Here is a 12114-nt window from a genome sequence, read left to right as displayed (position 1 = left end):
GAGAGACACAACACACAAGACAAGGATTTAGACAACTTTGGGCCCCGGGAAACATCATCCAGTAATAGCCCTACATGCTGTTTGTGGCTAGGTCTCATTATGCTCATGAGGGAGACGCCGCATAACCGGCTCCCCTCTAGTTGTGTCGAGCCTTAACGATTATTTTTATGCTCTCCCCTTGAGGTGCCCCGCCCCTCCTTATATAAATTGAAGGGGAAGGTTACATGTAGAGTCAAACTCGGATTAGAAGCTAACCTATTTTGACGTCTTACCATGGGCTTCTCACCATGGGCTTCTTAACGTCTTGGGCTTCTTAACGTAAGCCGACTTACAATCCGGCTTACAATCTGACTAACAATCTGGCTTAACTGTGTGGCTTAACTGTCTGCCGGCTTACCATGCTTAACTGTCAGCCGACTTAGCTTAACTGTCTGCCGGCTTAGCTTAACTGCCTGCCGGCTTACCATGCTTAACTGTTTGCCGGCTTAACCTGCTTAACTATCCACCGACTTAACCTGCTTAACTGTCCATCGGCTTAACCTGCTTAACTGTCTGCCGGCTTAACCTGCTTAACTGTCTGCCGGCTTATAATCTGCCGGGTCACCAATGAAATACCAAGTCCCAGCCGGTTCATATCTCTGACCGGGTCACACCGCGGGGTATATCCCCGACATTAGCCCCCAGTTTAATTTGGATTCATCCATGTTAAACTGATCCTATAAAACAAACACAAGAACAATTTTGAAAGATTATGCTCCGGGTTAAGAACTCTTGTAAACCGACACTTGATCATCTTTAACTCCTTCGTATTTCCTTCTTCTAGAAAATCCGGGTCAATAGGCCAGCTTCATAATCAATTTGCTGACATTGGTTTCTCACAGAAAAACATTGGTCATGAAATACTCATTTGATTTTCATGCAGCTTGAAGATGTGGAACTTGCCGGTTTGTCATTGCCAAAATATCCGGTTTGTAAGTATTGATGGCACCGGGTCATAATTATTGTTAACATCAAACTTGAAAATGTACCTCCCTTATATGTAGCCCCCAAGTACCGGGTTGTCATGCTTGCAGCAACCTGGGACTTGTAATTACCTTTAAGCTCATAAAAACTTCAACCAGTGTAGCCCCCAAGGGCCGGCTCAGTAAGATAATACTGAGCTGGGACTTTGTATATAATTCACTGATAATAACATCATATGATGTAATCTCCACCATGGGGCTTGAACCCATATCCACAAGGTTAAGAGCTTTATACTCTACCAACTGAATAGTAGACCTTTCAACATAATGGATTAAGGCTTGTGTACCTTGAATTTTTTGACAGGAGCAATTGGTAGCCCCCAAGGGCCGGCTCATTACAATGTGATGAGTCGGGTCTTCAATAAGTTGAGCAAAAAATGACTTTGCATTAGCCCCCAAGTGCCATGGTGCATGCTGGCAGAGACATAGGATTTGCATATTTTACGTAATCTCAATTTGAATAATGTAGCCCCCAAGTGCCGGGTCGTAAGCCTGCAGCGACTCGGGACTATTCCCTCCATTGTAAAAATAAATCATGTCCATTGATAAAATAATAACCATTGCGCTGAAGCGACTTTGAAGACCTCCATCATAATATTGGATATTGATAACCAAAATAAAAATCCAGCCATGTTGGCTATTAAAGATTTGAATAATATAATCCGGTTTTGAAAACCAGTTCCTGTGATATTGAATCGTACTGCCGGGTTAAGATACCTGTGCAGTAAGGGTGAGCACCCAAAGCTTGAGAAGCCAATATTTCCAAGTGCTTGATATCATTATGTATGGGCAGCTTGTTGCCTCTCATTAAGCTGGGTAATAGAAATCCCGGGTATGCTTTAAATATGAGCTATAAGATTAAAGGCTACATGGCCGGGATCACTTTAGACCAAAGGCATGATAATATCAAGAAGAACCGGAAAAAACTTCAAAAAACTCAAGCCAAATGAGAAAAAACGAGGCTATGCTTCGAATACGAGCAGGAAGCCGGACCATAAGGGTTAATAACTATGATTCGAATACGATCAGGAAGCCCCCGAATGGTTTTTGGCATTGCGCCGATCAAAGGGGTACCGACAGCTATGATTCAAATACGACCAGGAAGCCCCCAGTGACCAAAGTATTTAATGACTATGATTCGAATACAATCAATAAGCCAGACCAAGAGGGTTAACGGCTGCGATTAGAATACGATCCAGCCCCCAGGTGATATAAATGTTTAACGGCTATGGTTCGAATATGACCAGGAAGCCGGACCAAAGGGTTAACAGCCATGATTCGAATACGATCAAGCCCCCAAGTGATCAAAGTGTTTAACGGCTATGATTCGAATACGATCAATAAGCCGGACCAAAAGGGGTTAATAGATGTGATTCGAATACGACCAAGCCCCCAAATGATCAAAATGTTTAACGGCTATGGTTCGAATACGAGTAGGAAGCTGGCCAAAAGGGGTTAATAGCTACGATTTGCATATGATCAAGCCCCCATTTGGTCTTTGAATTAGGGTCCCTATGTTTGAGTTGTGCTTTGTAACAGACTCTCTTTGGTCCCTTTAATTTTCTATGAGAACTCAAACTTTGTGAGAGATAAATTCTTCTTGAGCCATAATTATAAACCGGACATTTGAGAGCTTCAAAGCTTTGTGAGAGATAGATTTAATGAGCCATGTCCATGTTGCCCCCGAAATTTTCTGACGGCATTTAAACTGGCAACATATACTGAGCCATGCCCATGTTGCCCCCGAGTGTTAAGACTACTCGAGGAGTTGGCTTGAGACTCTCCATGCTTGGTCATGATGTGACTAGTGGGTTGCTGGAATACGTTGAATCTCGGTGGGTTATAATCGACCCTATACATTGACCCATCCGGTGTAAGCAAGGGCCATAGTCTGATGGTCTCCTTTGCAATTATGAATTCTGCATACGAATCTGCACAAACAAGAGTAATTGTTCTTGAAAACAATAAAATGTATCAATAGAAATTTGACAGGATGGATTTCACCTGATATGTTTGACCGAAAACTATCAGCTGTATTGTTGCAGCAATGATGACAGAGATGGTGGCTTAAAGTGTGGCACCGGGCGGCTTAGCAGAGATCCTCCGGGTCATGTATAATCATTGGATTTTTTTAGCAGCTGGCTCCTTTGACTTCTCCAGCTTCTAACAAGAAGGGCTTGCTTTTGCTACATCAATTCCATAGCGAGAAGAAAAACTGCAGGGGCGCGTCATAGGCAGCTTGGAGAGTAGCGGAAATAGGAATGACCCGGCGCAACAACTAAACGAAGGCGGATGTGTGAGGAGCGCAGGGCGAAAGCCGGCTTAGGGTGCGGCGGCTCAGTATGCCGCAGCTCAGGGCCGGCGACTCGGGACCACAGCGGTAGGGGCTGACGGCCTAGTGCAGCCGGCTTGAGGTGCAGAGACGCCCAACTGGAGCAGACGCGGGTGTGGGTGGGTCACGCGCTGCCGACGAGCGGTGGAGGCGACTAAACCGCAGGAGAAAGACCAACTGCTAACTGCAGGAGGAAAGACGGTTTGCAGGTGCTCGGAGGCGGGTCGAACGACGACTTGATGTAGCGGCTCAACGCCGAGGTCCGGCCGTAGCGGCAACCAAATGAGAGGAGGGCGAGGTGTCCGGGCACAAGGACAACCAAGCGACGGTGAGTCAGGTTGATGGCGGCTCGACCGGGGCGGACGGCTCGACAACGAGACTGGGAAGGTGCACCAGTGACCGCGGAGACGAGGTGTGCCAGCGACTCCGAGGCAGACGGAGGTGGCGACTTGCAGGCGGCCGAAGGGAACGGTGAATTAGCGTCGGTGAGTCTGGCCATTCAGCCACGGTAATCTGACGGCCACAGGGGCATACCTAAACACAACGCAACACACGGGCGGAGGTGACTCGTGGGACTGGGTTGGCCCGTGGTCAGTGTGAAGCAGAGTCGGCCGGCGACTCAAAGCACGGTGGTCTGGAGGAGTCAAGCAATTTAATGCGGAGCGATGCTAACAGCAACGGTGATGCTCGGATCAGGGGTGTATTATTTTCTGGGTCGATTGAAGCAAACGAAGGCACGATGAGGTGGAGCGACTTGCACAACCAAACTTGAGGTAGCCGGCTGCGCAAGGCACGACAATGGAAGCCTGAGCAGTTGTTTGAGATGGTAGTAAATCCGGCGAAGCAGGGCGGCTCAATGCACCGGAGGCGAAGGCGCCAAGCGGCTTAGAACGGAGACTGCAGCGGCCGGCGACTTGAGATGGTCGCGGCTTGAGAGGTGATTGGAGCGCGAGGTCAGGAAGGTGTCGGAGGCAGGCTGTGGCGGCTGGAGATTTGAGGCCGTACCCGCGGCCGCGGGCTGTCGGCGGCGGCTCAACGTGCGTCCGCAATGGCGAGTTGAAAACAGAAGGAGGCTGTGGCCGGTTCAGCGCAAGCGCGCAGAGCCGGAGGAGGTGATGGCGGTTTAAGGCAGAGGCTACAACAGCGGTGATTGAGGCCGGGGCCGGCAAGTCACCATGGCGGCTTTGGCGCGGTCTGGGGTGGCGGTTTGACCAGCTTGGGTAGCTCGGAGGTGGGTCATACGGCCTCGGTAGAGGCGGAACGACAACTCAAAGGTGGTGACTATGGTCAGGGCGGTTCACCAGCGGGCGGCTCAACAAGCAGCTTGCAGCATGGCCGTGGAGATGGCGGCTCGAAGCAGTATATACGCCGAAGTCATAGTCAACGGGACACAGAAGTGCTTGAACCCGAGGATGGAATAGAGGAGCACAACAATGGCTCAAAGCAGATTCTGCTGGTTTGAAATAGACCCGCAGCAGCAATTTAGAGCAGGACCAGTGGAGGACCAGCGTGGCGAGGTCAGAAGAGTGGTGTGGCTTGGTAGCATCCGGCTCGAAGATGGCCGGCAAAGACAGCGAGGTGAAGAGAGGCCCCAGCCGCAACTTTTAAGCAGACGACGCTCACGGGCCGGGACGACGGAGAGGCACCGGGTCACAGTGGAAGCGACAGAGGCTCTGGGCCGCAGCGGTGGCAATGTCTTTGGAGGCGGCCGGCGGCTCAACGCGGTGACCCAGCGTGCCGGCGAACGGGCGGTGAGAAGAGGCCGTGAGCAGGTGGAGGCGGGACTGCCATCCTCGATGGAGGAGTTCCGGGTCATAGCCTTGAAGCGCGGACGGTGGAGGAGTCTGGGTCGCTACCATATTCTGTTTCCGGGTCGTGGCCTCCGGTGATCCGATTCGTACTAGTAGCAATTGATAATTGATATGTAATTTACTCTGGGCTAGCTGACTAGCTTGGTACTCATACGGGCAATTTGATGATTCTTGATGGATTTGATGTGTGCGTCTGCAGTGGCGTTGCTTCTGATCATCCAGCAGTCATTGCCATCTAACTTGTGAACAATAGTCAATAGTCATACATGATTTCTTTGGGAGCAGTAAACAACAACTCGGCGGAATGGCTGGTGCATTGAAACTCCTGTCCGTCCTGGCAATGTGCGATAGACATTAGCGAAAAATTGATTTCCTCTCGGACTCAACTTGCAAAGGCGGTGGCTCATGGCGCAACCCTAAATTTCTTCTTCGACTTCAATCTCATGGATTGTGAAATCTTCATCTGGAAAATTGCAAACTCCTCGATACCTGGGGAGATCCCTCCAAGAACTGAACATCACCGCGCGTCATCCCTACGGTGGGTGCCAACTATCATGGAAACGTCACGGCAGATGTCGTAATGTGAGGAATTAGTCGTGAGGACAATGCATCTATGTGGTAGCTTGAGAGGGGTCGATCGGCACGAGAGACGCAACACACAAGACAAGGATTTAGACAGCTTCGGGCCCCGGGAAACATCATCCGATAATAGGCCTAAATGTTGTTTGTGGCTAGGTGAAAGTGCTACTATCCCTAGGTGGTTTTGGTAATTCCTAACAACATATAGCTCATTGAGCTAATGCTATTTCAAGATAAATATTTCTGGAAAGCTCAATGATTGGCATGGCATGGATGAGAAAAGTGGACCCCTCAAAATACTAAGGACAAAAGGATTGGCTCAAGCTCAAAGCTCAAGACTCTACATTTTCTATTTTAGTGATCCAAGATCACATTGAGTCTATAGGAAAAGCCAATACTATCAAGGAGGGATGAGGTGTTGCTTAATGAGGCTCTTGCTCAAAATGCTTAGTGATATGCTCCAAAGCCCTCAACTACTTTCTCACATCCACATATGACCTAAACCAAAAGTCAAACTCGGCCCCACCGATTCTTCCTATCCGGCGCCACCGAGTTGCATATGTCATAGCCACTGCCACAAACCCTAGGCAAATCGGTCTCACCGATAGGGATCTCGGTCTCACCGAGATGGGATAGTAATCTCTCTGTTTCCATTTGTAACGTTTCGGTCCCACCGAGATGAGCGATCGGTCCCACCGAGATTGCAATGTAAACTCTTTGTTTCCCTTTCGTAACATTTTGGTCTCACCGAAATGAGCGAATCGGTCCCATCGAGTTTACCTGACCAACTCTCTGGTTAGCTTATTACCAAAATCGGTCTCACCGAGTTTGTGTAATCAGTCTCATCGAGATTACGTTATTCCCTAACCCTAACCATATCGGTCCTACCGAGTTGCATGTCAGTCCCACCGAAAATCCTAACGGTCACTATATTTGCTGAATCGGTCCGATCGAGTTTCTCAATTCGGTCCCACCAAGATTGGCAAGTTGTGTGTAATGGTTATATTTTGTGTGGAGGCTATATATACCCCTCCACCTCCTCTTCATTAGTGGAGAGAGCCATTAGAACGAACCTACACGTCCAACTTACTTTTTCCGAGAGAGAACTACCTACACTTGTGTTGAGGCCAAGATATTCCATTCCAACCATATGAATCTTGATCTCTAGCCTTCCCCAAGTTGATTTCCACTCAAATCTTCTTCCCACCAAATCCAAATCCTGTGAGAGAGAGTTGAGTGTTAGGGAGACTATCATTTGAAGCACAAGAGCAAGGAGTTCATCATCAACACACCATTTGTTACTTCTTGGAGAGTGGTGTCTCCTAGATTGGCTAGGTGTCACTTGGGAGCCTCCGACAATATTGTGGAGTTGAACCAAGGAGTTTGTATGGGCAAGGAGATCGCCTACTTCGTGAAGATCTACCGCTAGTGAGGCAAGTCCTTCGTGGGCGACGACCATGGTGAGATAGACAAGGTTGCTTCTTCGTGGACCCTTCGTGGGTGGAGCCCTCCATGGACTCGCGCAGCCGTTACCCTTCGTGTGTTGAAGTCTCCATCAACGTGGATGTACGATAGCACCACCTATCGGAACCACGACAAAAACATCAGTGTCTCCTATTGCGTTTGCACTCTCCAAACCGTTCCCTTTACATTCTTGCAAGTTGCATGCTTTACTTTCCGCTGCTCATATACTCTTTGCATGCTTGCTTGAATTGTGTAAAAGATTGCTTGAACCGTGCTAAGTTGCTAAAATCTACCAAGAACTAAAATTGGGAAAAGGATAGATTTTTATTTGGTCAAGTAGTCTAATCACCCCCCTCTAGTCATACTTTCGATCCTACAAGTGGTATCAGAGCTCTGGTCTCCATTTGCTTTGATTTCCATAGCTTTTGGTAGTCATAGCCTTGGTTTCACAACCTAGGAGAGTATGGCGTCTAGTGAGGGAAATTACCACCGTAGAGGTCCTTAATTTGATGGTACTAATTTTGCTAGTTGGAAGCATAAGATGAAAATGTATATTCTTGGACATAACCCCGCCGTTTGGGCTATTGTGTGTATTGGCTTGCAAGGTGAATTCTTTGATGGGAGAGAATCGAACCGTGAAGCTACCGCGGAAGAGTTGAAGATGCTGCAATACAACACTCAAGCTTGTGATATCCTCTTCAACGGATTGTGCCCCGAAGAATTCAACAAAATCAGCCGTCTTGAGAATGCAAAGGAAATTTGGGATACTTTGATCGATATGCATGAAGGTGCCAACTCCGTCAAGGAATCCAAGTTGGATGTGCTTCAAAGTCAGCTTGACAAGTTCAAAATGAAGGATGGTGAAGGTGTCGCTGAAATGTACTCTAGGCTTGCTCTTATCACAAATGAGATTGCCGGCTTAGGAAGTGAAGAGATGACCGACAAATTCATCATCAAGAAGATCCTAAGAGCTTTGGACGGAAAATATGATACCGTGTGCACCTTGATCCAATTGATGCCCAATTACAAAGATCTCAAGCCAACGGAAGTCACTGGAAGGATTGTTGCTCATGAGATGTCACTCAAGGATAAGGAGGAGCTCCACAACAAGTCAAGTGGTGCTTACAAAGCCTCATGTGAAGCTCCCACATCATCAAGTGAGAAACAAACCTTCAATGAAGAATTGAGCCTAATGGTGAAGAACTTCAACAAGTTCTACAAGAGTAGAAGCAAGGAAAGAAGTTCCAAGTCATGGTCCTACAATGAAAAAAGATGTTCTAGTCGAGAGCGTAATTGCTACAATTGTGGAAGACCCGAACACTATTCCAATGAGTGCACGACACCCTACAAAAGAAGAGAAGACTCTCCAAAAAGAAGAAGTAGAAGAGAAGATTCACCACCAAGAGAGAGAAGGAGTAGAGATGATCATTATGAATGAAGAACATCCCGGAGAAGCAAGGATTCAGAAAGGAAGGACAAGTCATCAAGGAGGTACACAAAACGAAGACATCAAGATCATGTTGGTGAATGGGTACCCGGCTCCGACTCCGACAATCACTCCGAGAGAAGCTAGCACTCCGACTCCGAATATACTCAAGATGAAGGTGTTGCCGATCTAACACTTGTGTCAACCAACTCCTACGACATATTTGATTCACCAAATGAAGGACTTGGAAGATGCTTCATGGCTAAAGGCCCAAAGGTATCACACCCCGAGTATGTTGATTTCAATAGTGATGAAGATGACTTGTTAGGTGATGATGATTTACTTGTTGACAACTCTAGTGATGAATACTATGATGAAACGTCAATTAATCATGCTAATCAAGACAAAACGAATGACAATGATAAGGAGAAGATTGAGCTTCTAACTAAAGAACTAAACACACTTAAGTTATCTCATGAAACTATCTTACAAGACCATTGAGAACTTTTAAGGACTCATGAGAAGTTACGCTTTGAAAAGCTCAACCTTGAGCAAGAGCATGAGTTCTTAAAGGCAATCAATGATGATCTTCACAAGAGAAGTTCTTCTTACATTGCCAAGTGTTTACTCTTATCTACTTACATGCCTCAAGTCAAGTCTAGTAACAAGAACAAGAAAGATTCTTCCTCTAGTAGTAACAATAATCATGCTTAATCCAATGTTGTTGCTTCTAGTAGTTCTCTTGATTCCACTAATGATTCTCTTAGCCAAGTTACACTTGAGCAAGAAAATAGCTTATTGAAGCTAATTATAGAGAAAGGTGTTTACAAGAGCCTTGCCGGGAGTAAGCAATTCGAGGAAATTGTACGCAAGCAAGGAAGGCACCGGAAGAACCAAGGTGTTGGTTTTGAATGAAATTTCAATGCCAATGGAGTTGAGTGGGAAGAAGATCAATACCCCAAAACAAAGTTTATTCCTCAACAAGAGAAGTATGATCCTTCTTCTTTCAAAGGGACACAAGCTCAAGATGATCTTCCACCACCAGACCACAAGAAAAGAGGCAAGGACTGAGATTGATGCATTTGAAGAAGCTCCCAAGGCCTTGGTCAAGAGGGTTCCCAAGACCACATCAAGTTCTACTTCATCAAGTACGACTACAACTCCAAGGATTCCCATCAAGATGATGTGGATCCCGAAGAAGAAGAACTAGATAGTTCTTGAGGGTGACTTCGCCAACATACTTCACTCTTATCATTTTGGCAAGAACAAGTGCAATCAACTTCCACATCTTGCACTAGTTCATGGAGTCACAAACCCTCTTGTTGGCAAGACAAAGGACAAGGTAACCTAATGCCTTCATAGACATCATCTTGTGTGTGCATCACTCTATGTCTATTGGATATCCTTGTTTGTTCCTTGTAGGACTAACCCGTGTAGGTATTGAAAGTGCAACTCACTCCAAAGGATTGCTCCAAATGATCTACATCAACATTGAGCATCCACATCTTCAACACTTACATGAAGTCATCATCGACAAAACCCAAGGTTAGTTCATCCCTCTTAGGGGGATCTCACATCTAGGGGGAGCTTTACTCTAAGAATTGAGTCAAAGCAACTCTAATGGTGTGAACACAACAATGCTTTATGTAAAAGTTGTAACCCCACTTGTGCTTAAACGATGAGTATGACCTATGATCAAATGTTCTCATTTGACTCCTAAGTCAATATACTCATAAATAGATGACCTAGTCATCGCCAATTGCTTGATAGATGCTAGAATTGGTTGTGCATGCTTTGCCACATATTTCATTTGTCATTTTATTGTGTGAGCATGTTGGTTGCATAATTTACTCATTCGAGGACATCCACTTGTTGTTTTGATTGTTTGGCTTCTTTTCTTTTGCCAAGTGGATGGACAAGAATGCCTAAGAACCTTCTCTAGCTATCTATGCTTTACTTGTCTCAAACTCTATTCATGCTACATCCCAAAGTTTGATCAAGTCAGATTCAAACCACTTTGTGTGAGGAGCACTCGGAGTCCCCGATTCATCATAGACTTAAAATTCCAAAACTTCTTTATGTGTTTCGGTCTGACCGATTCATCCATTTCGGTCATACCGAGATCACTAAGTCGATCTAGGTTTTCAAGCTCGGTGCAACCGATTTGAACTTTTCGGTCACACCGAGTTGCAGTAACTGCTTGCAGTTATGCATCTCGGTGCCACGGAGTTGTTCCACTCGGTCACACCGACAGGGTCAGGCTATATATATCGCCGGGCCAAAATTTGGAAATTTCTCCGAACCCCTTCGCCCGCGCTCAGCCTGCTCAGCCTCCGTGGGTATCTGGATCATCCTCCTCATTGCTAGCTGCCTCCCGCCGCTGGTCTCCGCCGCCGTCAACGGGAATCGTCTCCGTCGTTTCCGCCGTAGAAGGTCCATCGCCGCACTTAGGGTATGGACTTGATCCTTGTGCTAATCTCACTCCGATTCCTAGCACATTGTTTTTGCCATGTATCTTGCCACGATTGAGATCACTCTATCCAGCGAAATCACTCCGTAGTTTAGTTGTGGATTGAAAATTTAGGGTTAGGTTTCCGCCAAAATCATCTCGGACCAACCGAGTTGTAGAACTCGGTGCCACCAATTTGGCTAAGGCCAGTGCACATGTGATTCTCGGTCTGATCGAGAATTGCAAATCGGTGTGACCGAGTTCAGGACTTTGTGAAACCCTAGCAGTCTCGGTGCCACTGAATTGTGACTCGGTCTGACCAAGTTCACTAGTTTAGGTTCCAAAAACTGCTTTGGTATCACCGACTTTTCAAATCGGTGGATCCGAAATGCTTTCTGTGGAAAACTAAAACTAAGTTTTTGACTCATTCTTTTGCAAAAACCTCTGTACTTTGTGATGCTCTTCCAATCTATCACATCTATATCTATTCACAGGGTCTGCTGTCAGTGTTTGCATCATGTCAGATTAGAGTGACAGTCAGAACAAGTCTGAGGAGCAGGTTCAGATAATTGAGGGCACTAGTCCCTCTAGCAGCTATGAAGATGGTAGCAGGAGCACACCCAACAACTTGCCTAAGGCAGCCACCAGGGCCAGAAAGAAGAGAACCTCAGATTCTGAGGATGAGGACTATGTGGCTGTTGAGGATTAGGCCACTTCCAAGAAGAAACTTCTGAAGAAGGAATATGGCACAGCTGCTGCCACCAAGCCAGGAATGCAGAAGAAGGCACCTGCAAGAAGGATTCCCACTTCCAAACCTAGGAAGGTTGCCACTGCTGAAACCATGAAATTCACCATTGAGTCTGAAGATGAAGCTGCTGGCCAAGACAAGAAGAAGAAGAGAGTCAGAACCACTACTGCCAAAGTACTTGGCAAGCCCTCTATGAGGAGAGACTCTGAAGATGAAGAGGAAGAGGTTGCTGCACCAGCACCTAAAGCTCAGAAGCTTATGGGAGATGCCATAAGGTCAGGCG

The sequence above is a fragment of the Triticum dicoccoides genome, chromosome 1B, assembly GCF_002162155.2.
Source record: "Triticum dicoccoides isolate Atlit2015 ecotype Zavitan chromosome 1B, WEW_v2.0, whole genome shotgun sequence".
Lineage (NCBI taxonomy): Eukaryota > Viridiplantae > Streptophyta > Magnoliopsida > Poales > Poaceae > Triticum > Triticum dicoccoides.
Note: the sequence above shows the minus strand (reverse complement) of the source record.